General features: G+C 38.4%; 1 long non-coding RNA gene across 1 annotated transcript; it reads left to right on the top strand.

The window, feature by feature from the left end:
- Positions 1 to 9,831: 9,831 nt before the first annotated feature.
- Positions 9,832 to 13,679, top strand: LOC104832697. The gene is made up of 2 exons (XR_774454.1): positions 9,832 to 9,956; positions 13,602 to 13,679. It is a non-coding gene; the product is annotated as an uncharacterized LOC104832697 (long non-coding RNA).
- The last annotated feature ends 10,770 nt before the right edge of the window (positions 13,680 to 24,449 follow it).

Here is a 24,449-nt window from a genome sequence, read left to right as displayed (position 1 = left end):
AAGAATATGAGGGCTTCATTGGGTGGGTCGGTATCTTTTTTAGAGAATGCCAGTGAAGAGTAACTGGCTGAGAACGTGAAAGTGGGCAGTATTTTGCCCGCAAAGAAGAACATTTGCAAAATGACGGTTTGTTGTCCATAGGAGAGGAAGGAAAGAGAACAGCTAAATAAAAACAGATGTCATGAAAGCTAAAGACTTAAGCAATTAATAGTTAAGACCTCATAGGAAGTAAGTCTAAAGAAAGGAGTTAAGAAAAGGAATGATGCTTTAGAAAAATAATTCAAAGAGTGCATTTATCTCAGTTATGAGTAGAATAGAAATAATACTAAGGTTAGCTTGACCACATCATGAGGTCTCTGTTGACCTTAAGCACATGAAGAAAATACAAAGGAAGACAGGTCAGATTAATAAGAATAAGAAAGAAAGACTAAAAAAAAGTATGCTGCAAAACAAATGAACTATCAAGAGCTATCAGGTAAAAATTGCTCCATAAGTATATTCATACTAAGAGGAAGACAGAGAAAAAAGATTAATCCCCTACTCAACAGAGAAGAAAATCTCTCAACAAATTATAAAGAAAGCTGAAGTGATTGGTGCTTTTGTGGTATCAGACTTCCAAAAAAGATCACAGGCAAGCAGATAGTTAGGACTGGTGATGCCGAGAATAAATTAGCTCAGCCCAGAGTAGGTAAACAACAGATTAGGAGCACTCAGATAAACCAAAGGTATTCAAATTGTTTGAGTCTAGTGAGCATGATCGAAAGACAGTTAAGGAACTGGCTGAACTAAGAAGGTGAATGAGATGCTGAAAAAACAGAAGAGGCAACTGTAAATGGCTGCTATCAAAGGGGGGATGGAGCCAGAGAAATACAGCTCAATCAGTGTAATTAGCTTAAATGCCCAGAAAAATCCTAGGACAAATAACCTCACAAACTATTATTAGCACCTAGATGATAGCCAGGGAATGATAGCATTCAACATGGATCTGTCAAAAATAAATCACGCCAGATAACTTGATTTTCTCCTCCAGTAAGGAACAGGCCTTGTGGATAGGACAGCGCCTGTTGTCAGTTTGATTAGGTTTTTGACACTTACATGACATTTTCATTAAAAAGAGAAATACGGTCTGGGTAAATGTATTCTAAGGTCTATACAAAACTGACTGGATAGCAAGCAGTAGTTCACTGTCAAAAGGAAAGAATATATTGCTGGGTTCCTAAAGCCTGTCTTCAGTCTGGGTCTTTTTGTTATTAACAATGTAAATAACAGAACAGAGAACCTACTTATTAATTTTGCAGGTGACGCAAAGCTGAGGGGGACAGGATTAAATTTTAAAATAGTCTTGACCATTCGGAAACATGCTTTTTTAAAAAAATAAAGAAGATATTCAGTAAGATCAACTTGCATCATAGTTCACCACATTATACTGGTATAAGCTGCCTGGTATAAATAATCCCTGCCTTTCCTCTTCCCCTTGCTACTCATTTTCTCGCACACTGTCTTACACCATAAGCTTTTCTGGGGCTATGTGGTTGACTGTATGAGGAAACTGATTAACATTACAGTTATAATTCCAGAGGTAGTTGTAACCTGGAGCACTTTGCTGGTCTATTTGATCCTACTTTGGGTCATGGCGACCTGCTGATTTCTTGTTTTGCTGTGATTTCCCACTCATTAGAAAGAAGGAACATAGTTGGTATAAAACTGGACATCCTGGTACGATTGAGATTTCTTTGCAACAGCACAATATCATTAGTTCATGTTCAGATTGTGACCCACTATAAATACAAAAGATCTGGTTCTCTGATCTTGATCTGCTGGCTGGCTTAGGCACAGTTCCTTTATTCTCTCTTTTTCAGTTTCTTCAGCTTCTTTGAAAAGCACTCTGAAATCTGCAAATAACAATTTAGTATTATTGACTGAATGCTAAGCCGTTGCTCTTTTCTGTTTGTTAACCATTTCTTCTCATCCTTTCACTGAGTAAATTAGGCTCTAAGTTCCATTGTAAACACATATATCTCCTATGTCAATAGAAATGATTCTCTAAAAGCAATAAATTCCCGTAACTAAAGTGCTTGCACAAGAGCCTGAGGCTTGTTCTTGTATCTAACGTGAGATTTATTTTTCTGGCAGAGGCTTCTTGAAATATAAAAATGGTGAAATCTAACGTTAATCCATGAAGAAATGCCAGGGCCCTGGGTGTACCAGTAGTCCTTAACCGCCCAGAGCAGCCTTGTGTGGGGCTTCTACTCGCAGGTGATCTGGCTGGGAGCTCCGTGTTGGCTCTGGACCCCAGTCCTCCCCCAAGCTGTGCCATAGGCAGACCTCCGTCCTCAGCTCTGTCCTTGGCAGTTCCCGACTTGTTGACTGGGCCTCCCGCACCGGCCTTGGACCTGACTTGCCAGCCCTCATTTCTCTAATGATCACTGGACTCTCAACGGAACCCGTTGCCGTCCCCAGCCCGGTTCTGCTGGCCTGTCTCGGTGCTGTGGGATTGCAGCCTTGTTGGCAAGGTCGCTTCCCTACCCGTGCGTGGTCATCCTTGGCTCCTGCCTCGGTGGAGCAGCCCCACTCTCGCTGCTCCCTGGCAATGTATGAAATTCAAAGTCAGCTCATGTAATGTTGCTCCCCCTGTAAAATAGAACTCTGCATCTTGTCTCTCCCTAATGTATCATTTGCAAATTCCATCTTAAGTAAGCCTGGAAATAAAGGCAAGGCCTGAAGTCTTGTTTGTATGTGGTAGATATCATCAATAAGCATTGGAAGTTGAACTCCAAAGCAGAGGGACTAAAAGACCTGAATTCTTATTGAGAAAAGCATTTAAGCACGTGCTTAGCTTAAGCCTGTCCTCAAATCCGATGAATTTAAGTGTATAAATTGAGACCTTTCCTCAACATCAAGCTATATTGCTGTACTTTAGAAATGTGATTCTACACATCAGTATGTAGTTACACCTGTAGATTTACTAGAAATTGTGTGTCCTTGTTGTATGAGTTGTTTAAAAAAAAAAAAAAGAAAACCCACAAACAAAATGAGCAACAGAGTAAAATAATATTTTAAGTCTTGAAATGTTTCTGGTGAGTAACAACATTCACAGGTGTAGCTGAAGACATCAGCAGAGTTACTCTAACAGTGAAGCTGTAATTTATTGTGCATTTTTATGCACAAAGTAATAAAAAAAATTCTAGTGATTAGGAGTTTATTAGGGTCTTCTAGCTGATGGAAAACTAGATTGTTTGAAGTGTCAGGATGAATGATTAATCCTTTATTTATAACTCATAATGTATTATGCAAAAACAGATGACCACAGCTTTAGGAAAAAAATCCATTATATTGTGGGTACTAATGTAAAGCTAAAAAAACCCCCAAAACCTGAGAGGGACTGTCATCTTAATAACGGTTGGAGCTGGGTGCAATTGTCAGATCTCTGAGCACATTCCCCTCACTGTCCTCTGACACCAGTCTGTTGTTTTGGAGCTGATGCATCTCTTCAAAGCGTAGGGAAGAAGGGGTTTTAGTCCTGTTTTTTCAAAGAACCTGAAGCATAAAGCGATTGTGTCTTGTCTAATTTCACATAGTCTGTGGCAATCAGAACTGAACCAAAAAAATCTTCCCACCTTGCTATATCTGCAACTCTTCCATTTTATCCTCTCTTCCATTTCGTCTTGTCTTCTCCCACCTTTATTACTGGTCAGCCATGAGTGACACAGTCTTGCAAGTTTGGCTGTGCATTGGGGACAACAGTTGGCTTTGTTCCCTCAGCTTGCAAATTAGCATTATTGTAGTTTTATGTGCTTGGTCTAGATAGTGAGAAGTGAGCCTTGTGTGAATTCCTACTTGCAGACGTAGGAACTAGGAAGGAAATGAGAATTGCCTACCTAAAACAGGAAGGAAAGAGGGCACCTGGATTGAAGGGAAAAGCAGGAATGGGGACAGGTTTTGCAAAGAGTTGGGATTAGGTGGCCAGTTAAAGTACTGCTGCTTATTTACAAGTTTTTTTAACAAAATAATGTGAACATTACATGCAGGGTCTTTGATCTGATGATCTTTGGAGATGCAAATGGAGTCAGAGTCAGCAATGAATTTATCACTCTCATAAGTTTAAAATGGAAGCTGGGTTGAGACTCCTTGTTGGTCTGTTATTTCTTGCCCAAAGAACAGTCCTGGACACAGTATTGCCATCTGAAGTATGCTTTCAGCAGTCAGAATGAGACTTGGAATAGCCACTGGGCAGCCCTTGCAGACTATGAGCATGAATGTAGTCAAGTCATGTGTGCAGAAAGCAACAACATTTCTATTGCTTAGACTTGTAAACCAGAAGGCTTGTGTCTGTACAAAATAGAAACCAGAGTCTCTTTGGCTTTCTACTAACATCCTACCTCTTTCCACGTTTCATCTGGCCTTCTTGCTGCATTCCTTGTAGCCCAGGAATTAAATCAAATGTACCTTCTTCCCTTCACGAATTAGAAAAATTGCTCCCCTACACTGACTAAATCGTCCAGGTTTTGTATGTAGCTTATAAAAGATCATGTTCAGGTTGGTGGTTCATTGTCAAGTTTTGGCAAAAAAATCAGCACTCTCCCTCCTAGGGCACAAGACTATGCCTCCCAGCAAATCAGTAAGGTCCTGTCTTTCTTCTTGAATGATGATATCAGCAAGTGAAATAATCAAGAGCTAGTGGTTATATTGTCATTAATCCCTAGAGTAAATATTCCCTGCCCCCAGAAAAGGAGGTGCTTATAGGTACTATACTTTTTCATGTTGAATTATCTACAGTTCACATTTTGAAAACTACATTTGCAACCAGAAGTGCCTATAGGGCAACCACCTGGAAAAATTCAGTCTGGTAAGCCACTCAGTACAGGGTGGCTTTTTTTGTTGTTATTTTGTTGTTTGTTTTTCTTTTTTTCTTGCCACAAATCTAGGTTCATAGAGATTCTTCTATCAGTTATTCTGACTTTCTTCTGTTTAGTCAGTTGCTTTACATGTATTTTTTATGAATTTAAAGCAAGGCTTGTGGTAGTGTAATTGCTGATTTCCTCTCAAGGAATTTTCTTGAGAGAAAGATGAAAGGCTGTTGCATTTATCATATCTCTCCCTGTCAGCTAATTTAGCTAGAACATATGCTAGACAATACTGAAAAAAAGTAAATGTCAACTTGAGCCATTCAAAATAAAAGCTTAGAAAGCATATCACATTTTCATGGGTTTTAATCTGATGGACTGAAAATAATTATATAAACCACCAACAGAAACTTGTTAGATGAAAACTGTGTGAGCCAGCTTTTCGTTGAATCACATTTCTGTCATGTTTGCAGTATTTGACTTATTTTTTTCCCTTATATAAAAAGCTGCAATATTAATAGACACAAAACCAGTTGGATGTAAAAGCAGGGAGAAATGCAGAAATATCATGAATGTGTGAGGCTTGCTTTGAGATAAAGGAAATCATAGTTAACAGTTCATCTGCATATTAATTACTGTACCCATGTTGAAGTTAAAAGGTCAAACAGTACTGTCAGGAATGGTAATACAGGTTGAGGATACATCTGAGAAATGGTGATAAAAGTTTCTTTGTATGTTCATATGCTAAATGAGTAAAGGCATTTTCTGAAGTTGTTTGGAGCTTGGGGAAAAATATTTTTGTTAAGGTGAGTGTGAAAAAAAATGGATCTGCTATAAAACATATAAGTCGTGTTCTTAAGAAAATCAAAGTTTCCATCCAGATGTTATTTATGTGTTCTTAAACTTTAAGTATCTTGAGAACTAACAGAAAGAAGATGACCGCTCTTTTCACACATCAGTAACTAAACATTTTATGCCTTAAAGTGCTCAATAACAGTCACTCCCTATTGTGTTTGTCCCCTGTATTGTTTAGCCATTTTTCAGTTTTCAAGGCATTTGCTTTGTTTCATGTCCAGTGCTAGCACCATAATATTGCTAAGTATAATAAAAGGCATTTCACAAAGAACCACCCAAACTCTTTTTCTTGGAAGGTCAGCCTTAACAGCACTTTTCCCACTGTTGCCTTCCAAGTCAAAATATTATATTAATATAATGCATGCTTATAGATGCTTATAACTGCAACAATTCAATAAATTCCCTAATGACGCTTAGCCAGTCTTTCAGTGAACCAGACCCAAATGGAAGGTGATCTCTGAAATATCTATAGGTAAACTACAAGATACTTTTCATGCTGATGTCTCAGAAAAACAAGTGAAGTCAATGAATGAAATAATTGATTAATTTGATTGTCATATTAGTTTTACAAGAATTGTTAGCCTGGTTCATGTTTGTTAGAGTTGATTTTAGCTATGACTGGTATATGTACGAGGTATGTGATTCTATAAATCTGCAGGGAGAAGAATCTGCTTTCTATTTTTGTTCTGTTTTGCTGTAGTTTATGGGGCACACTGACATCTATAAAGACTTACTGAAAACCCTTTTACTTAAGACTGAGTTCAGTCTTAAAAACTGAAATCTAAATTCTGATTATGAGACACTCTGTCACTACTTACGAATCTCAGCCTGAGAGATTCTGAACATTTGTGTCTTCCCTAAGCTTCTGTGTGGAATTTACCTTTATTATTAATACCACAGCGACATTTGGTATTCAAAATCAGGGAACCGCTATACTTAACATAATGTGAAACAAATGTAATTCCAGTCTCAGAAACAAAACAGAAGGTAGGAAGGACAACTATTACATGATGTAATCTCTGGTTAATTAAGTTGTATGAAATTTGTACTTGTATTTGAAATAGTATATGATCAGGTCTATTGTGACATATTATTGTGTTATCACTGTGTATTTTTATGTCTTTTGACATTTTGGGGAGGAGGCATTCAGTACCTCAGCTTTTACAGCGATACATCAGGCAGTGTACAGTTTTCGCAAAGATTTCTGAGCCAGACATGGGTTCTGTTAGATCCTCCTATCATTTATTAGCATACAGGGATACCAGTCACACATTTTAACATTTCTGTTGTTACATGAAAATAGATGCTGTAAAATACCAAAAGGCTGCTCCTATACCCTTGTATTGGGTTTGTGCAGCAAGGTTTTGGTAGCAGGGCGGCTACAGGGGTGGCTTCTGTGAGAAGCTGCCAGAGGCTTCCCCCGTGTCCGACAGAGCCAATGCCAGCCGACTCCAAGATGGACCCGCTGCTGGCCAAAGCTGAGCCCATCAGCAATGATGGTAGCCCCTCTGCAATAACATATTTAAGAAGGGGAATAAACTGCTGCGAAACAGCAGCCAGGAGAGAGGAGTGAGAATATGTGAGAGAAATAACCCTGCAGATACCCAGGTCAGTGAGGATTCCCCTGCAGCCCATGGTGAAGACCACAGTGAAGCATGTCTTTAGAGTTTGTTTTAATAAGTTATTGAGGAAAAATGGGTATACTCAGATGTTTTCTGTGCAAATTCATGCATTTCATAAAGTGTAGGAGCCTCACACAACACAGAGGTCACGTTTATATTCTTTGTTATTGAAAGGTTTAGTTCAGCATTTTGTTAAAATGACTCTACAGAAGAATGAGCCCTCCAGTGGTTGTTCACCCTCTTAAATGCTCATTATAATGCTCTATTAACTAACACAATAAAAAAAAAAACGAACCACCCTTTATTCTTCAGTAGCAGGACAATTTTTGTGGTTTTATCTCACTGTTGTTCTCACTACTTTTGTACACATAGGAAATGAAATAGTAAGAATTGGACTAGTTGTGTTCTAATGATACATGAGACACCTGCATGAGACACGATGCTCTTCTGTAAGGGAGTTTTACTTCAAATACCAAGAATACATGCCTGTTTCTGCAAAAGGCGTGGTGACAGGGCATTTGGTCACTGAGGGCTTGGCAGGGGCCTAGGCACACCAAGCATTTTTTAAGACTTCATACATTGACAGAACAAATGTTGGAAAAAGTTGTCAATGTTTGCAGAAGGCAGGCAGGAATTGCGTTCTGTCCTGTTGGAGCTGAAAGAGGGAGATAGGTTTTGCAGTTCTCTAATGAGATGGGGTAGGAAGGAACCAGCTTTAAACTGCAGCAGTCACTGGACTGAAATTTAGTGATAAATAACTTGAATTAAGTTTTCTTGAAATGTATAAGGATTGCATTTTTTTTGAAAGGAGTTGATGTGTAAATGTAAGAGTTTTGTTTTCTTAGGCCAATGTAATGCACAGTGTTTGAAGGAAACAAGAAAATAAGTATCTTATGCAGATTTAGTATCTCTGCTTATGTTCTCATCTCAGTATTCAGATGAGTCCTTTATTCATACTACATCAGTGGATGCTTGCTAACAGTTTTCAGTAATAGAGCAGGGAAGGCAAAAGAGTTTTTCCTTTTCAGGTCTGTGATCTCCAGATAGCTCAGCCCCTTTTATTCTCTTTCATAAATCTTAGAAATATTTACCACAGAGCTCTCTAAATTTATGAGGATTCATGGCTTATCTACCTGTGAGCATTTTAACAGCTTGGCTAATGGTATGCCTCATGCTTCAGAGCTAGTTGTTTTTTTTTTTTTTTTCTCCTCTGGCTGATTGCTGGGAAGACATTTTCCACAATATCAACCCTGACAATCTTTTCCTGCCCAGACACCGGGTCAGGGCTAAGGTATTCAGTACAGGTGTTGTACCCAGTAGATCACATTGGACTCAGTAAGAGATTTTTCCATTTAGAAACTCTGACTAATGGTGAAAAGAGGTACCCAAATTATTTCCCTAAAGCCTTCTTTACTAGAAACAGAGAAAAAGGGATAAGCACAAACTGTGGTGTGGGTGCATAGCTCAAAGGAGTGGCCAGACCTCTGGAAGCATGTGGTTGAAAACTTTATCCAATAAAGGGGTAAAGAAGTAACAAAAATATTTATATCGCAGCTTGAAACATTTCAAGTTATTCATGTTTTTCAGATCTGTTTGCTGACATTTATAAAGTCCAAAGAGCACAAATGTCACCTAGATAAGCAAAGAAAAATCACACAAGCAGAATAAGGTACAGCGTTCTCAAAAGTTTCTTTAAAACCTTCAGTGTAATGCCCTCTCCTATTTCTCTAATGCCATGAGGTATCTGCAAATCATGTAAATGAAATAAGGTATATTTAAAACATACTTGGTATCTATATAATTGCTATCTTTACCTCTGAAGGTATTTTCACTGGTATCTTGTGGATAGAGAAGACTACCTGCTATTACTTGACAGGGAGGTGATACTAATATGGAAGAAAGTGCAGCATAATCAGTGCTGTCTAGTTGGTACTATCAAAATAATTCCTTGTATTCTGAGAACTATTTTGTAATATGTCGGAATCTGACTTCGTTCCCCAAAAATACCTGACAGAGGTGAACAAATTATTTGCGTGGTGCAAGATCAAGTTCAAAGCATTCTACCAATACAGAGTAGATTTTAACAACAGTGCAACATTCACACCAAAGCACTGATGTCTCTGTTGAGACCTTGATGTCCTCCCACAATTCTTTAGTATCTTTTGGTTGGACAGTTTTGCTAGTTGGCAGGTCTTCTCCAGCTCCCATTAAAATATGAAGCAAAAATTGCACTGTGACTTAAATCAGTCACTTGAAACATGTAGCCCTGTTTGAGCTTTTGAAACCTTCATTGGAAGAAGAGTCTGGAAACAGGCTCCGGGTTAGGCAGTACTATATACGTATTATCCCAGGAGATAAGTGGGGAAAAGGTTTAAGAAGGGGATAGATGCCCTGTATTTCATGGTACTGCATCTGTAAATGCAATGTGTACATTTAGTATAGAGCTTATTAAGACTGATGCTTGACATTAGTGTTCTAATTTTCTCATTATGTGCACTCTTGCAGAAATGTTTATTTTCCTGTAAAAGAAGTCTATACAAGCCTAGAGAAGTCATCTGGAACTAGGAAACCCTGTGAGAAGATCTAGGACAAGAGCAACCATTTTTCAAGAGAGAGTACTTGAAAAGCCATCCAGGTAGAGCTACAATCCTGGCTTTTAGGTATAAAGCAAATACCAAAGTTTGGACTAACTAGTTTGTTTGTGCAGAAACTATGAGGCTTGGAACTCTGGAAGAAAAGAACTGAAGAGGAATTGAGATATGATATTCAGCAGTAGCACTGAGCATGAAAAAGCTCCTTTGAGACTTGCTTTTTCTGCTTTGAAACATTGTGAGCAAGTGAGTTCATACAAATGATCTAATTAAACCTGTCTTGGGTAGAGGGGTGAGTTCTGAAAAGGGCTTCAAGTCTTTCAGCGACATTAGGGGAGAAACACCCAATCACTGAGGCATTGTCAGCAACAAAATACCTTCTGCAAACATGTACTATTATAAACATGGTGATTTTTTTTTCTGTTCTCAAGATCTTGCAAATGTTTTCCAAGTATTTTTAGTTATCCTTTGTCAATATTTTAGTCAACTCACCATCTTTTCCCCAAAAGTTTTAATAATATAGAGAGCGTAGGGGCACTAGTGATCAAACAGAGAAAATTGTTCTGTCTATGTACTGAATGCAACATAGATCTCAACAGATTTTTACTAGTCTGCTTTATTTTCAGCAATTTCTGCCTGCCTCCACCTCAAGACAGTATTTAACTTTAATATATTGCACCTATCTAGAATAATTCTCATGAGGAATTAAAAGAGCTTTGCACAAGTCTAGTATTCCTCTTATTCATTAGATATCTTTGTGTTTCAGTAACAGATGAGTGGAATAGTTCTGAGAGAGACAAACGTAGTGGCCTCCTTATCTAGTAACTGAAGAAAGTCTGCTGGGAAGCCTTATACAGCTGATGTGAAAATTTCTTAGCTGAGGTAACTTATCTGTTTTGTGAATAAGGAAAACCCACAAATCTTCTGCTTTTCTTTCAAAAAAAAACAGGGAAAAGACCTTCAGTCAAGCACATGAGTGCAATTTAATATGATTAACACATAGCCAAACCTTTATATTATCTGTAGGGTTAAAAATAGTTCTTATGCATTTATTCACATACTTTGTAAAACAGTTTAAATGTCAGCAGTAGTTGGTATTTTGAGACTATTGATTTTGTAGAGATTAAAGTAGATTGGGTTGTAAACATGCAGATAGTGCACATGTAAACTAATATCACAGAGCAGACGTGTGTGACCTTCTCAGCTGAGGCACCCGCCTGTTTGATTTTGCATGAAAGCACTATGAGTGTACACTTTGAAATGCTTCAAGACACATTTTTCTCCATTCCCATATGTGTCTAACTCCTCCCCTCTAGAGGATTTTTTATGAGAGAAATTAGGCTAGACACCTGCATTCTGCAATAGAATCTTTTGTCGCAAAATTGCTTGCATTTTTAATTGAGAACAAAAAATAAATAAGATTGCGCAGCAGGTGGCAGCACAGGTCCTGCTTGATTTTAGCCTGGTTTGCACCTCTTGAGAAAAAAAGTCAGGCTCCCAGTCTTGTAGTGGTTACTGCTGTTAAACAGCTGTCCTTTCCTTGCTTCGAAGCAGGTCATTTTTAGCAAAGAAATGGAAATTACCTGTGCCACTGGTCACTGCCATACTACAAAGGTAGAGTGGTTTTGGGGAAGATCATTTGGAAAAAAAAATCAGTAAAGGATGCAAGCAGCACAACTCACTAGCAATTTGGGATAGAGCTTGAGGCACAGATACAAGTTGTGTTAATAGAATGTCAAAATAAACAGTAAATCTAACTCTTGACAATCCTGATTGAGTACTGCTACACAGACACTTAGATACGTCTGCCTATTAGCAGAAGCAAGAGGCTTCCACAGTATATTTTTGGATGTTGAATGGCCTGAATAATCTGACATATTTTGGCTAAACTGTAAGGAATAGAGTGTAGTAGTCTAAACCTTGTAGAACCGAGGATTTTAAAATTCTCAGTCAGATTCTGAAATTTAATTCCCAGGTGCTTCTTCCCTCCCCTCTCTTCTCTGATCCTTAGAAGGGGTGTGAGTTAGGGAAAGGGCGAGGGTTCATATCTTCTTTGCAAATGGGGTAGTTTGCTTTGAAATACCTTGAACAAGAATTCTCAGAAAGTCCACTCATCAGCTCCAGCACTTGCACCCATTCTGTCTCAGACAGGCCTAAAAATCTTGATGTTATCATGGAATATTACACATCCTTGTTCAATTTCCTCACTTAGCCTGTGGGGAAAAAAGCAGGAGTCCTTCTGGGAATATGTTAATCATTAGATAAAAACTTGCAGCATTTATTTATGATTATTTTGTGTTAATGGCAGGCATTTTAATCTTGCTCTGACTATTTATTTGTTTATTTGCCTGAATCGCACATTTCAGTATTTGGCTAAAGTATCACCTAACACCCAGGGGAATGTCTTAGAGCTACAGACTTAGGAGATTATTAGGCTTAATTGGTATTATCACTGTAGACCTCCCATGGCATTGAATATGGCTTGCTTATTTTAAACTTTTTAATCCAGTATTAAGAGGAATTGCCATTAAGTTACACCATAGAAAAATAATTAGTCTAAAGTTAAATCTTGGGTGTTTGGTTTAAAACTGTTTAAGCCTCCTGTTCATCACAAATCCTCTACCATTTTTCCTGAACTCCCTTACGTTTGTGCCAACACTTTCTATAGCATGTGGGCCAGACTTGTGCCCAGTGTAGCACCAGAGAAGTCAATGGAGTTATACTGGAGATTAATTTGATAATATTTGGTAATATTTCAGTCATATAAGTTGATGGCCTCTTAGGAAGGACACAGCCCTACGCTGCTGAAGTCAATGGAAGCTCATTAAGTGCCTGATCCAGTTCTCACTGAGTCTTGTTTTTGTGGCAGTATCTGTTCCTTTGCTTTGTGTAGTAACTTCCCCAGGTTTAATTATGTCTATTTGCAAGATTAATTCTGAAAGGTCCTAAATTTTTGTGCACAGGGTATAAAGAGGTAGGAATTGCATTGAGGTAGCATTTGCTGGTTTGACTACATAAAAAAGAGAAAATGGGATAGAAGTCTCAGAAATTAATTAAGTGATAGGTTTACCATTAAACGAGTTGCAGAAGTAAAAGGAGATGTTTACAAATTAGAGTGTCACTTCTGTGTGTAGTGCTTCCCCTACACTGCAAGTACTCTATGCACTTCAAGTGCTGTTGTAGTGTATTGGAGAAGAGTATAAAAGTATTTCATATTTGAAACTATTAATATGGGGAAAAGGAAGAAACAGTAGCATTCATTATAAATCTAATTTTGTGAGTAAATTTGAACAAGGATGCTGGTGCTTCAGTTTTTTCTAAGCTGAATTTCCTGACCGAGGCATTGGACAAAGCTTCTTTCACAAGATAACTAGGACTGACCCCAGACTTCACTATAAAAGCTCTATGGGGAAAAGGTATCCCACCTTATAAGCTTTTTATTGTTTTTAACCCTTTGCATGGGCTGAAGTTTATCAGCTAACTTCTGTCAACAGTGTAAACAGCTACATGTGACTTACCTAGTTAAAGGCCTGAGAGTGTTTTTAAACTTGAGATCAATTTGTTTTTTTGAAAAGAATTTGACATTGGGTCAAAATTGCAGATATACAGGATTTGCATGTACAGTCACATGGCAACCTGGTTTGTCATGGAAATGTTGAATAATATTAAATGATCTTTTATATTCACAGCACAAGTTGTGCAATGAGAGGTCAGCCCTTATTAAACAAGGACTCCATGGAAGAAAAAGAGCTAAGGATTCAAATCTACTAAAAGAAAACCAGGTAGGCTTCATTAGATCTGCTGTTCATAGGAGTAATTGTTTATTCTGCATAGCAGTATTTCAGTCTATAGGCTTTCTCTCCTGTGGTCAGCCATTTCTGGGAAAGGAAGTGAACATCAGTGTAACATGAATAAGGATGTAGCTTTTAATTCTCTCTCTTCAGCAACGTTGTGTCAAATGCTCAAGTTGAAGTTTCAGACTTCCTAATTGTGGTAAAAAAGTCAGAGGTGTTTCAATATTTCTATGTTTTGTGTGTTTTGTGTACTTCATGGGCTAATACTAAGAAGAATTTCAATAAAAGATGGTACCTGGAATTACAAGGTATTGCCGGCACTGTTGTGAAAACATATAGTTAAATGTTTGGCTGCCATCAGTACTACTGTGGATAGACTGAACAAAGACATTAGGAGAAGAGCAAACCTCAGTAGCATGGTTTATGATAGTATCATTCAGACTGGTACTGGAATGGCACATAATTACAATCAGATCAAATGAGATAAAAATGAATTGATAACAGAAAAGATAGCTACTGCAGTTCTGTAGTGTTCAGCCATGTCAGCAATGTCACTCCACTTTCAGTCATCAAAAATATTTCAAATTTACCCTTCAAAATTTTAGAAGTAAAATACAATGGGAGGATTTTGGCAATCCAATTTATCTCATTGGTTTTGTTGGTTTGTTTCTACATCATACTCGGCATGATGATATTTGAGTCCTTGTCTCCCCAAGTGTCTAAGGAGAAAAGCTACCAGATCAATTGTGTAAGCGATTCACAAGAGTGGGTGTTCTCCCCAGTCCACATTGTAATAACCACTTCATGCATCTTTAAATTTTATTATTAACATTAGCTACTTAATTTTCACAGCATCTTTGAGCTACCAGTACCCCTAAATTGAAAGGATAAGCAGTTTATTTTAGTGGCAGAAATTGGAGATTACTGATGCCAATCGCTACACTCACAGCTCATTAAAGCATGGTGGTGTTGCTGCCCACTTTCCTTTTCTCCCCCTTAATAGATAACATAACAGGGATTAAAATCTGGAAGCAATCTACATTTGCAGTTGGTGATGAGAGGAAGGTGAATCAGGAAGTTTTCTGCTCTTTCATTTCTTTGATATTGCTTCCCAGGGGAATATGACTTACATGATTTAATTTTAGGGAATAACCCCCCACTTGGCTAGATTAACAGGTAATTTTGAAAGTAAGCCAGCCTATCTGACACAAAGGTTCTGTGTCCCAAAGAATGAATCATTGAGTGAAAGTCTCTTAGGAGTCAAACGTGATGCCAAAATTCCAGATGAATAAAGATCGGTTTATGCTATGGAAAGATAAATGAAATGTAGCTTGCAAAGTCTATCCAACATACATACATACTACCTAAAAACTATGTCTGTCTCTTGCAGATCCTCCAGGTACAGTTTTCTAAAATATTTCCCATTCACATCTCTGAAAATAGGCTCTAGTGATTTAACGTTCACACTTACTCACTGATAGGAGTCCAAATGCAAGTCCTTTCAGAGTATGGATGTGCTGTGCACGGCTGTGGCCTCAGCCCTATTTCCAGTGGTGCTTTCATGGGATGGGAGCCTAAAACACCTGCACTCTTCCTTTATTTATATTTGAAGGTTTCTAATCTAAAAAGACATTGCTGGACTTCCTTTTCTTTTTCCCTTTTACCCACGATCTCTAGCTAATGCTTGCTTTTTCTGGAGTTCATTGAAAAACAAACAAACAAACAAAAAAACCCAGGGATGCTGGAATTGTGTCAGTATAAACAAGTAGCTTCTGTCATTGGACAAGACAGACAACGTCTTTTGTCCTGCAGAGGAGGAGCCCTGGTCTGGACCTGACTGCTGAGTCGTGGTCTTTCCTGATTAATTGCCTTGACAAGCTTTCTGCTTAAGGTGTTTTAACACTTCTGTAACATTTAAAACCAACTGTTTGCACTCCAACTGCACAAAAAGCATTGCAAAGCTTGTCTGCCCCCTCCTCCCAGCCAGCCAGGTCTGCTCTGGTGAATATGGACATAAAACATATAGTCTGTGACGGTACTGGAAGGTTGCAGTTAAGTTCAATGGAAGCAGATTGCAGGCTGGATTCATAAAGAAAAAGAAATAGTCAAGAGTAAATTACTTTATAAGGGAGTGTGTTCAGATATAAAACAAAGTTTGATAGACAGCAGAGATAAAAAGGGGAAAGGGTGAAATTATGTTCTATTATGTGCTTTGTAAGTCTCCAAATCACAGAATTTACTTTTTAACATGAGAAATTTGCTCGTAAGAAGGAATGAAATTACTACACCAGCCCAAGACAGGTGTAGCTGGTATTTTGGGAGTTCAGAGCTCACCATAGCATACATAAATACGGTGTGAAAACACATCTTAGAAATATATCTGCGCTGTTTTAAGCAACCCTTTAAATTCTGAGAATTAGCACAGTCCTCCATTACATACTCTGCACTTGAGATTTCCAGAGCTTGCTGAACAACCTCTACAGGCAGAACGAACTGATACTTAAACTGTGAAGAGAGGAAAGGTGCTACCACTGCTGTGCTCCATTGTCCTGGCCTATGACTTATGCTACTCTTGACTTTTCTCCTGAAGGGTGTTACTGTAAATACTGATCAATAATGCTTAAAGAAGAAATAGCCATAGAGCTGTTTGTAGCCTTGATAATCAGGGGATAAGCAAGGCAAAGTTTGTGAAGAATAACATCTCTTGTTAAGCCTAGTGATATAGTTCGAAGAAGTCATGAAAATAATATTCTAAAACTTGGTAAGAGATGGAATTGCTCAGGCTGTTTGTCTAGCAAATATAATGTACCTTTTGTTACCCTGCCTATTTTTGCACTACCTTCTAATTTTCTCAAGCTGCTACAAGTCTTTTATTTGAAGATGCTTCTATTGTATATTAATGAAGAAGTTAAATTATCTAGGCAAGGTAGGCTAAAGCTGAAACTCCCCCAGCATCATCTTTCTTAACTATCATTGTCCTGTAAGAAAATCGGTCTGTAAGTGATACTATTCACCTGAACAAAAAGAAACTGTTATCGTGGTATTTGTCAGCTGTGTGTAATACTGATACCTGAGCTGGCACCAGGTATCATTACAGATAATGTGATGGTGTCTGCTTTCAGTCAGTTTTGAATTCTGAGTACAAGAGCAGCAGGAGTAGAGGAGACCTCAGAATGCAGCCATTCCCCACCCCAACTCCAGTGTCTGCGAATATTCCAAACCAGGTTTCATTTACAAGCGTTTACCTCTTCCGTAACTACTACAACAATAACAATTATTTTTCCAAATAATTTGCATATATAGTGTCATGTGAATCAATTAAAAAATTGACTCCAGGAATCAACTCATAATAGAACTACTGACAGAAACGAAAGCATAGTCATTAGAAGTATTGTGTAAATATTCTCTTAGAAATATTTCTTACATATATGACGCTAAGCATAAACCCAAGGAACAACATGGACAAGTAGGTAGCAGCTACTGATATGACAAACTGATTGTGTAAGTAGAATTCTCTTCTGTTTTAACAGCAAAAGGGAAGTCAATGTCACAAGTGCAAGCATTTAAAACAGTCCTGGTTTTGTTAACTTTACCATAGCGTTAAAGATTGAAGTTCACCTGGACTCTTCATTAAAAGTGCTTTTATGTTACAGATCTGAGCACTGAGTCAAATCCTTGATCTCATGGGAAGTACTTTTTAAGGTAAGAATTCAAATATCTTTTTGAAAGACACTGTGTTAAGGTGTACTTCTCATCTTTGTATGTAATTTCTGGTTTTTTTCATGGATAGACATTTTGTGTACCACAAAAGTTTATGAATGGAAACAGATCAATTTAGACCCAAACATTCTGACAATGAGGCTACTATGCAAAGGAAATGTTAACTTTTTGACTGAAAAATGCTACTAGGAATGTGAGAACTGGTTACTCTGGCATCTTTGCCCATGTAAGCAAGAGCCTGTATAAACGTATGTGGATTGGAGAGAAAGGATTATGTGGGGAATGTTTTGTGGGTGATTTCTGAAAGGTGACAAAGAAAAAAAAAATCATACACATTTATTACACTTGTTCAGTGTAATATGTGCAATTGCTGAGGGGGTCTGTACCACTACTGCAAGCTGTCCATAAATAACATTTTAAAAGGCTCTTCTCCTGGAATTTGTGTTCTTTTTTCAATGGTCCACAGTGCTGTGGAGGCAATTCTGTTGGACTGATGGGAAACAATGCAGTGATCAATCAGCCTCTGAAGAAAGAGGTTGTGCTAGAAAAATCAAGATATGACTGAAAGTTTTGCTGCAAAGACAGAATGAAAATAACATAATTTGAATTCCAGCAAAATCCTGACATTTTGACAAGCTGGGTGAATGAGATTCTTATAGGTACTCCATCTTGTAAATCATGACAGAAAGGATGGAAGCTGCAAGACTGTCTTGTAAGGACTCCCTTACAAGTTCAGGAACATGCTGAAGCAGAACTGCTGGAGCATGTCAGGGCAGACTGGCAGCTTGCTGTAATTTAGACAGTATGTGTAGAATATTTTAAGACTGGAAGGCTACCTATTTGCGTTAAAGCATATACAATTTTTCTGTCTTTGGGCTGGAGTTTTGTGTTGTGACTCTGTAACTTTACCTTCTGGGCACATCTGAAACAAAAAGGAAGTATACCTGATGAAAGCAGGATCAGTTTGTACTGATTCTTGTAGGGATATATAATGATAGAAACAGTTGTTCCAAGAGTCATTTACAGTTTCTTTAAAAAAAAAATCACATGAGGGAGTTCACAATAACAAGACGACTTTATAAGACTTGCGTAAGTAGATTGCCAATTTATCACCAAATTATTTTCAGAAATTTGTCTTAGATGTGATTATACGTGAATAAGTATAGAAAAGAGCTTGCAGTCTGTCAGTGTTAAGGATTATGAGTTGATGTATGGTTTTTGCCTTAAGAAATGAAACATCAATAAACAAAGAAACACACCATTTAATCTTTGTGTAATAGTTAAATTGTTACATAGGGAGCCAGTTATTCTAAAATGACTAAGCATTCCTTCATGCACCAAAACATGTTTTGGACACAAGGTCATGTCTGTCCTTCATGTAAACCTACTGATGTATATTTGCCTCCAAAACTTACAGGAATGACTACAAACAGATAAGCAACAAGTCGAGTCATTCTAATCGTACCAATGTTACTTCTTACATTACAAATTCAGAGGAATACGTGCACATGCGACTGCTCCTTGTGAGAATGATTTGTATGGGAGTACAACAGAAGATATTGTTTGTACTTGCCTGTTAGATATTTCTCAGAAATGTACTTGAAGTAGCAGCCAGCCCACAGACATAACATGATTCGGACTTGTATGATTTTTTTGATGGAGTATCATGTTTTTTATAAAAATTGAGCTCAGATGACGAATTGGAATAAAGTTAAGGTGAACAAGTAATTTTTTTTTGCTGTCTAGGTTCTAAATAAAAAAAATTAATTATGGCAAGAAATATTGATTAGGAGGTTGGCCTTGCTGTTTCTGTCAAGACAAACTTCTGCCGTGGCATATGTAAATAGAACAACTACTGAGGTCAAGGTCCTTACTGGATTTTAGTCTTTGCTCTAATGAATTCCCCAAATGGTTTCATACTAAATTAGGGCAGCATAGTGTTTGAAATGTTATGATTCCCTTAAAGGAAATTGTATGACTCAAGAGATCCTGATGAGAAGAGTGTGGAATACACCGGAAGAAGACAATTGTTTAGCCATATTTTTAGCCATAATCTAAACTAATCTAATGGGCTCTTTATAGTAAGCCTGGCCTGTTGCGGCTATTGCTAACTGTGGTTGTGTGCTTTAAGCTGGATCTTGTAAAAAATTAAGAAAACATTTCCTTTTTAGAGCATTTTATTTTCTTTCTTTTGAATGTCTCTAGGCAGCACTAGACCATATTTCATTATGTGGGAACTACTCAAAGTCCTCCTTCTAATGACTGTTCAAAGTTCCCTCTAAAGTCCAGAAAATCATTTTTAGGTACTTTGTTTTGTACAGCCATCTAATGATTTTACAGTTGCATATGTTCTACTAATAAGACATGTAACTGTTTGCACCAACAAAATTTAATATAGAGTGCCAAATCTTTCCCTAGATTTAGTATGGTATAGATCAGAAATACCTCTGTCAATACTGCTTTCCTTTCCTAAAATGTATATTCTTCAGTCAGAAATTCCATGTCCATACAGCATCCTATTTAGGATCTAATACTCTAAAGCTCTGCTCCTGATGGAGCTTTTCAGTTTTGTCATAAATTGTACAGTAAGACAACATTGAAACTACATTCTCCTTTGACTTTATGTAGTGTGCAAACCTACCGATCTCAGTGGTACTGTCTATGAAGTGCTGATTTGACCCAAGATCATTAAATATCTAGGTGCTCCCTTGGATGAAAGAATCAAAATCCAAACACAACCCCATGAATATGTGTGCTATCATGGCTATGGAATCTCGAAGCCTACTGGGCTGTACATATTGATACATAGTGCAGCCTCCTATGTCCGATGAATTAATTGAGTACATCACAGTCTCTGAAATGCTGCAGATATCTAGGTGTTGTGGGGCATAATAGGTACCTGGGTAATACTACAGCAAGTTGTCTCTTGCTGCCTAAGCAGGCAGAAAGTTACTGTCAGGCATTACCTCTGGAAAAGAAAGCAGCTCTAAACTCTGCACAAATCTGAGCAGGTAATAAATGTGCTGTTTTAACAGAATACAAATGTTATGTCTGCAAGCAGGTACATGTTTCTATTATTTCATGCATGGAACATGGCTTAAAACAAAGATTTAATTACGTAATGCTTGCAAGTTGCTGAACATTTTCTACATAATGACTCAGAATGAGAAGTGATATTTGTGTAGATCAGGGTAACAAAATTGATTAAAGTTTTTTAGTTCAGAACACCTATCAAATTTTGTCTCTACTTTCCCCCTGCTCCTTCCCCAGAAGGCCCAGTATATTGGCTATCGATACTAGATGGGATAAAGATTTTTTTATTCTTTATGTAAAATATAGAAATCGGTTATTTTATGACAACTGTTCCAAACAGATTTGCAGATAATTTTCCAGTCTGGTTTCATGTGTAAGAGTAAGAAGGGAATGGAACTAGCTTGAACAAAAGCATCAAAGAACAAAACAATTCATACATTTGGAGGTAGGCCCCTTCTCTTAAAACCCTGCCCTTTATTTGATAGGCCATCCCTCAGTTCCCCCCTATTTGAAATTCCTCCTTGAAATGCACTTCCTTGGAGAGATCAATAATCCTCTGTGTCACCAAATGTGTACGACTGACTGCTATGTTGGTTTTGTTGTGTTTTCTTTTAAAACCTGAGAGTCAGTTTAAAAAGACCTGGAGTGAACAAAAGTATGTTACTCTTGATGAGCAGGGTTAATGTGGAGGTCTAACATGCTTCAGCTTTTTTTTTTTTTCATGATGTGCTCCAAGTTTATTGAGAAGTAGCAGAAATACAATTAAAAAAAAAAAAAAAAAGAAAAAGGACCACGTTAAAACTTTCCCAGCCTGAGACAAAACCGAGGCAACTTTATTTGGAGAGTGCTTGCTACAAAATGGCAAAGTTTGTGTACAAAGTTTGTCTTCTGTTGTTTTGATTCTAACTGCACATTCTGTAAAGAAACAGGACTGCATCAAGGAAATAGTTGATTTCAGCAGTCACTGCTCCTATATAAATAAACAACCCACAAGGCTCCAAGTATTGATTTACTACTTAGATTAGAAGTGCTAATATTATGCAATCCCTTTGCTGATACCAGGAATGAGGTGAGAAGCTGTTGACTATCTGCAAGCTTGCCCTCAATCAGGGGTGAAAACCAGAGACCTTCTAGACTGACTTTGGTCTCTCTTCCACACACCTTTCTCTTGCTTCTTTTTGACCTGTGTGATAAGGATGAAAATTAGTGTTGGTACAGAGCAATTGCACTGTCTGGAAAGTTCTGTTATACTGATCACATTCCAGAGAAACCCATTGCTGGGTTTTTCTTACCAGAAAGAAACGAAGCAGAGAGAAAGAGAATCCTTTCAGTCAGATTTGGTTTTAAAGCTAATGTGACATACTGTTATATAAAGGCAGTTTTAATTTTTGTTTGTGGACTCCTAAAATGTTTGCAAAGGCGTTTCAGACATCTTGTAGTGAATGTAAGCTTCATGACAACAGGCTTATTTTTCTTAGCTACCTGTTTTGAAGGCTTTGGAAGCATTCCACTTATCCTTAGGGTGTTGCTAGTTGACCATACCTTTATTTATAGAGAGCAAATAAACCTGTTTCTGCTTCATTTTCAAAAAAGAATGTTTGAAAGCTTTCAAAGAACTAGTTTAAACATAACTATTTCTTCTGACAAATAAAAGAGCAACTGCTACATCAGTAAATCCTGCGTAATTCAGTTAGGCATTTGCATACCTGTAGCTACACGAAAGGTTTCCCAAAGTGCTGTTTCTAAAGCCTCCACAGAACAAGGTGTATTTGACTCTTCACTTGGATACCCTGTCCATAGGAAGTTTAATTTTAGGACTCATTTTTCTAACGATAACCTGACAGGTTATATTTTTTTCCTTAGACTGTAATTAACCAAAATTTGCTTCCAACTTTGCTGAAATTATTAATTTGACTTAGATGTTCATCCTTCTGAAACAAACAAAGCATTTTGTTGAGCACCCCCAACAATGCCACTGAACCTGGATGTCATTCAGCGGTGCCCAGCTTGGGGACGTGAGTGGACAAGCCCCGCCGGCACCAGGATTCCCCACTGAGCTCCTTGCTATGGCACTCAAGGCCAGCTTGTCCAGGGCCAAGAAGAGGTTGATGAGGAGGTCCCATGGCTTGGTGAGGTCTCCAAGAGGGAAGGCATAAAGGAAGAGGGGAGGGAAGAGTTGCACTTAGTAGGAGCGCACAACCTGGAGCACTTGAAATCCATGTGGGAGCAAGAACATGCAGTCTGAGGTAGAGAGATGGAAGCTCCAACTTAAATTTGTTGGAGGTACTATGAAACGGCACCTGCAAAATATTAGACTTGTCAGCCTAGAAGAGAGATGAATGAGGTAATAGTGCGAGGAATCTGTGGTACAAATCTACAGAACAAGGAGTGGCCTGGAGACAGTTAAGAGAGAATGATAATTCACAGTTAATTAATGCAAAAGTCAAGAGACATCAAATGGAAATACCAGACAGAAGGCTCAAAGCATACAGAAGTGATTTGCACACAGTGTGAAGTTAAACTGTGGAACTACATCAAGCCATAGATGCCAAAAGCGTATATGGATTAAGAAAGCAATCGGATTTGTCTTCCTTTAATTTGTCTATCAAGAGCAGAAATAAACTACTTTTAGCTAAAAGTCTCTGAGCTGCACAATTCGTTATCTGCCCAGGAGATGACCAGCCACCATTGGAAACAGCATACGATGCTAACTCTGACCCACTACAGCCATTCCAGTGCTCTGGCTGGTTTACGCACAAGATGTGCTTCCATACCCACTGGCAGGACACATCACGGTAAATCCAAGCTCAGTTAATTCAAAACTTAAGACTATAGGAAGTGCAAAATAGTTGGAAGAAATTACCAATATATTCTCTTACCCATTTACTGCTTATGAGAAAGATTTAGAAAATAGGCTAATGTGTTGGTGTTGTAGTTGGAAAAAAAAGGTGTAGCAAGTTTGCTTGCCTAATGTTCCCTAAGTACAGGGAGGTTAGATCAAAAAAATATTTAATCTGCATAAAACAGATATGCCTTTGGGCATCTTGCACAATCCACACCCTCTCATTAGTGATTATTTGATGATGTTTTGACATTAAGCCAAACAATGGGGTTTGAAACAAATTAGAACAAAGTGAGAGTAATAACGGAGTGCCCTAAAATTCATATAGCCCAAGCAAGGCAAAACCCACACAGTGATTCAGTTCAGCCTCCATCCAAGGAAGTGATGCACTTTTTGCTTCTCCAAGAATGAGAACTATTAAATATAACAGCCAAATTGCATATGCAGTTGTTGCCAGGAAATTTTAGCCTCCTGCAAGGTGTTGTCTTTTATAGGAGCAAACTCTTGTTACCAAATACAGCTCTGGCTTGTTTTGTAATTTTGCTTTTTTCACACTCTGTCCCACTCCATATGGGCTGGGGGAGGACCGTGCTGGACTTCTGCTTGGTGCAGAGGGAGCACGAAATGTTTCCTCTTCCTTTACACGTTGTTAAGAAGCGGCTCTGTATCTATCTCATCAAAAGTTGGGTATTTTGCGCTAGTTCTCTTACGACGCAGCCCGAGACTCCAAAACACGTAAAACCATCTGGCAAACTTTTGCATGAATCATGTAGAGATATTTGTGGCCTCTGGCTTTTTGAACCGCGCTGTGAGTAATCCCAGTCGCTCTCGTCAGCGCTGCTGCTGCTGAAACCCATTTCTTCTGTTCCGAGTTAGATCACAGAGGCCTCCGACCCGGCCTGGGGGTCTCCAGATCCTCAGGAGGCAAAACTGGCTGACAAACCCCCGCGCTCTCTGGTCCGGCCTGAACGATGGGGCCTCGCCGCCTTACTGCTTCCACTTCGGGCCCCCTAACCAGAGCAGGGAGGCTGGGGCTGGGCCTCGAAGTGGTTTTTTTGCCGTGTGCCCATCGGTCTGGCTGTGCCTGCGAGCCCGGCTGGAAAACTAACGAAGCGGAGCGGACGGCGGTGCAGCAGAGCTCTGCCTAA

Source organism: Haliaeetus leucocephalus, unplaced genomic scaffold, assembly GCF_000737465.1.
Source record: "Haliaeetus leucocephalus isolate CR32 unplaced genomic scaffold, Haliaeetus_leucocephalus-4.0 Scaffold262, whole genome shotgun sequence".
Lineage (NCBI taxonomy): Eukaryota > Metazoa > Chordata > Aves > Accipitriformes > Accipitridae > Haliaeetus > Haliaeetus leucocephalus.
This window is presented reverse-complemented; position numbering and strand designations above follow the sequence as displayed.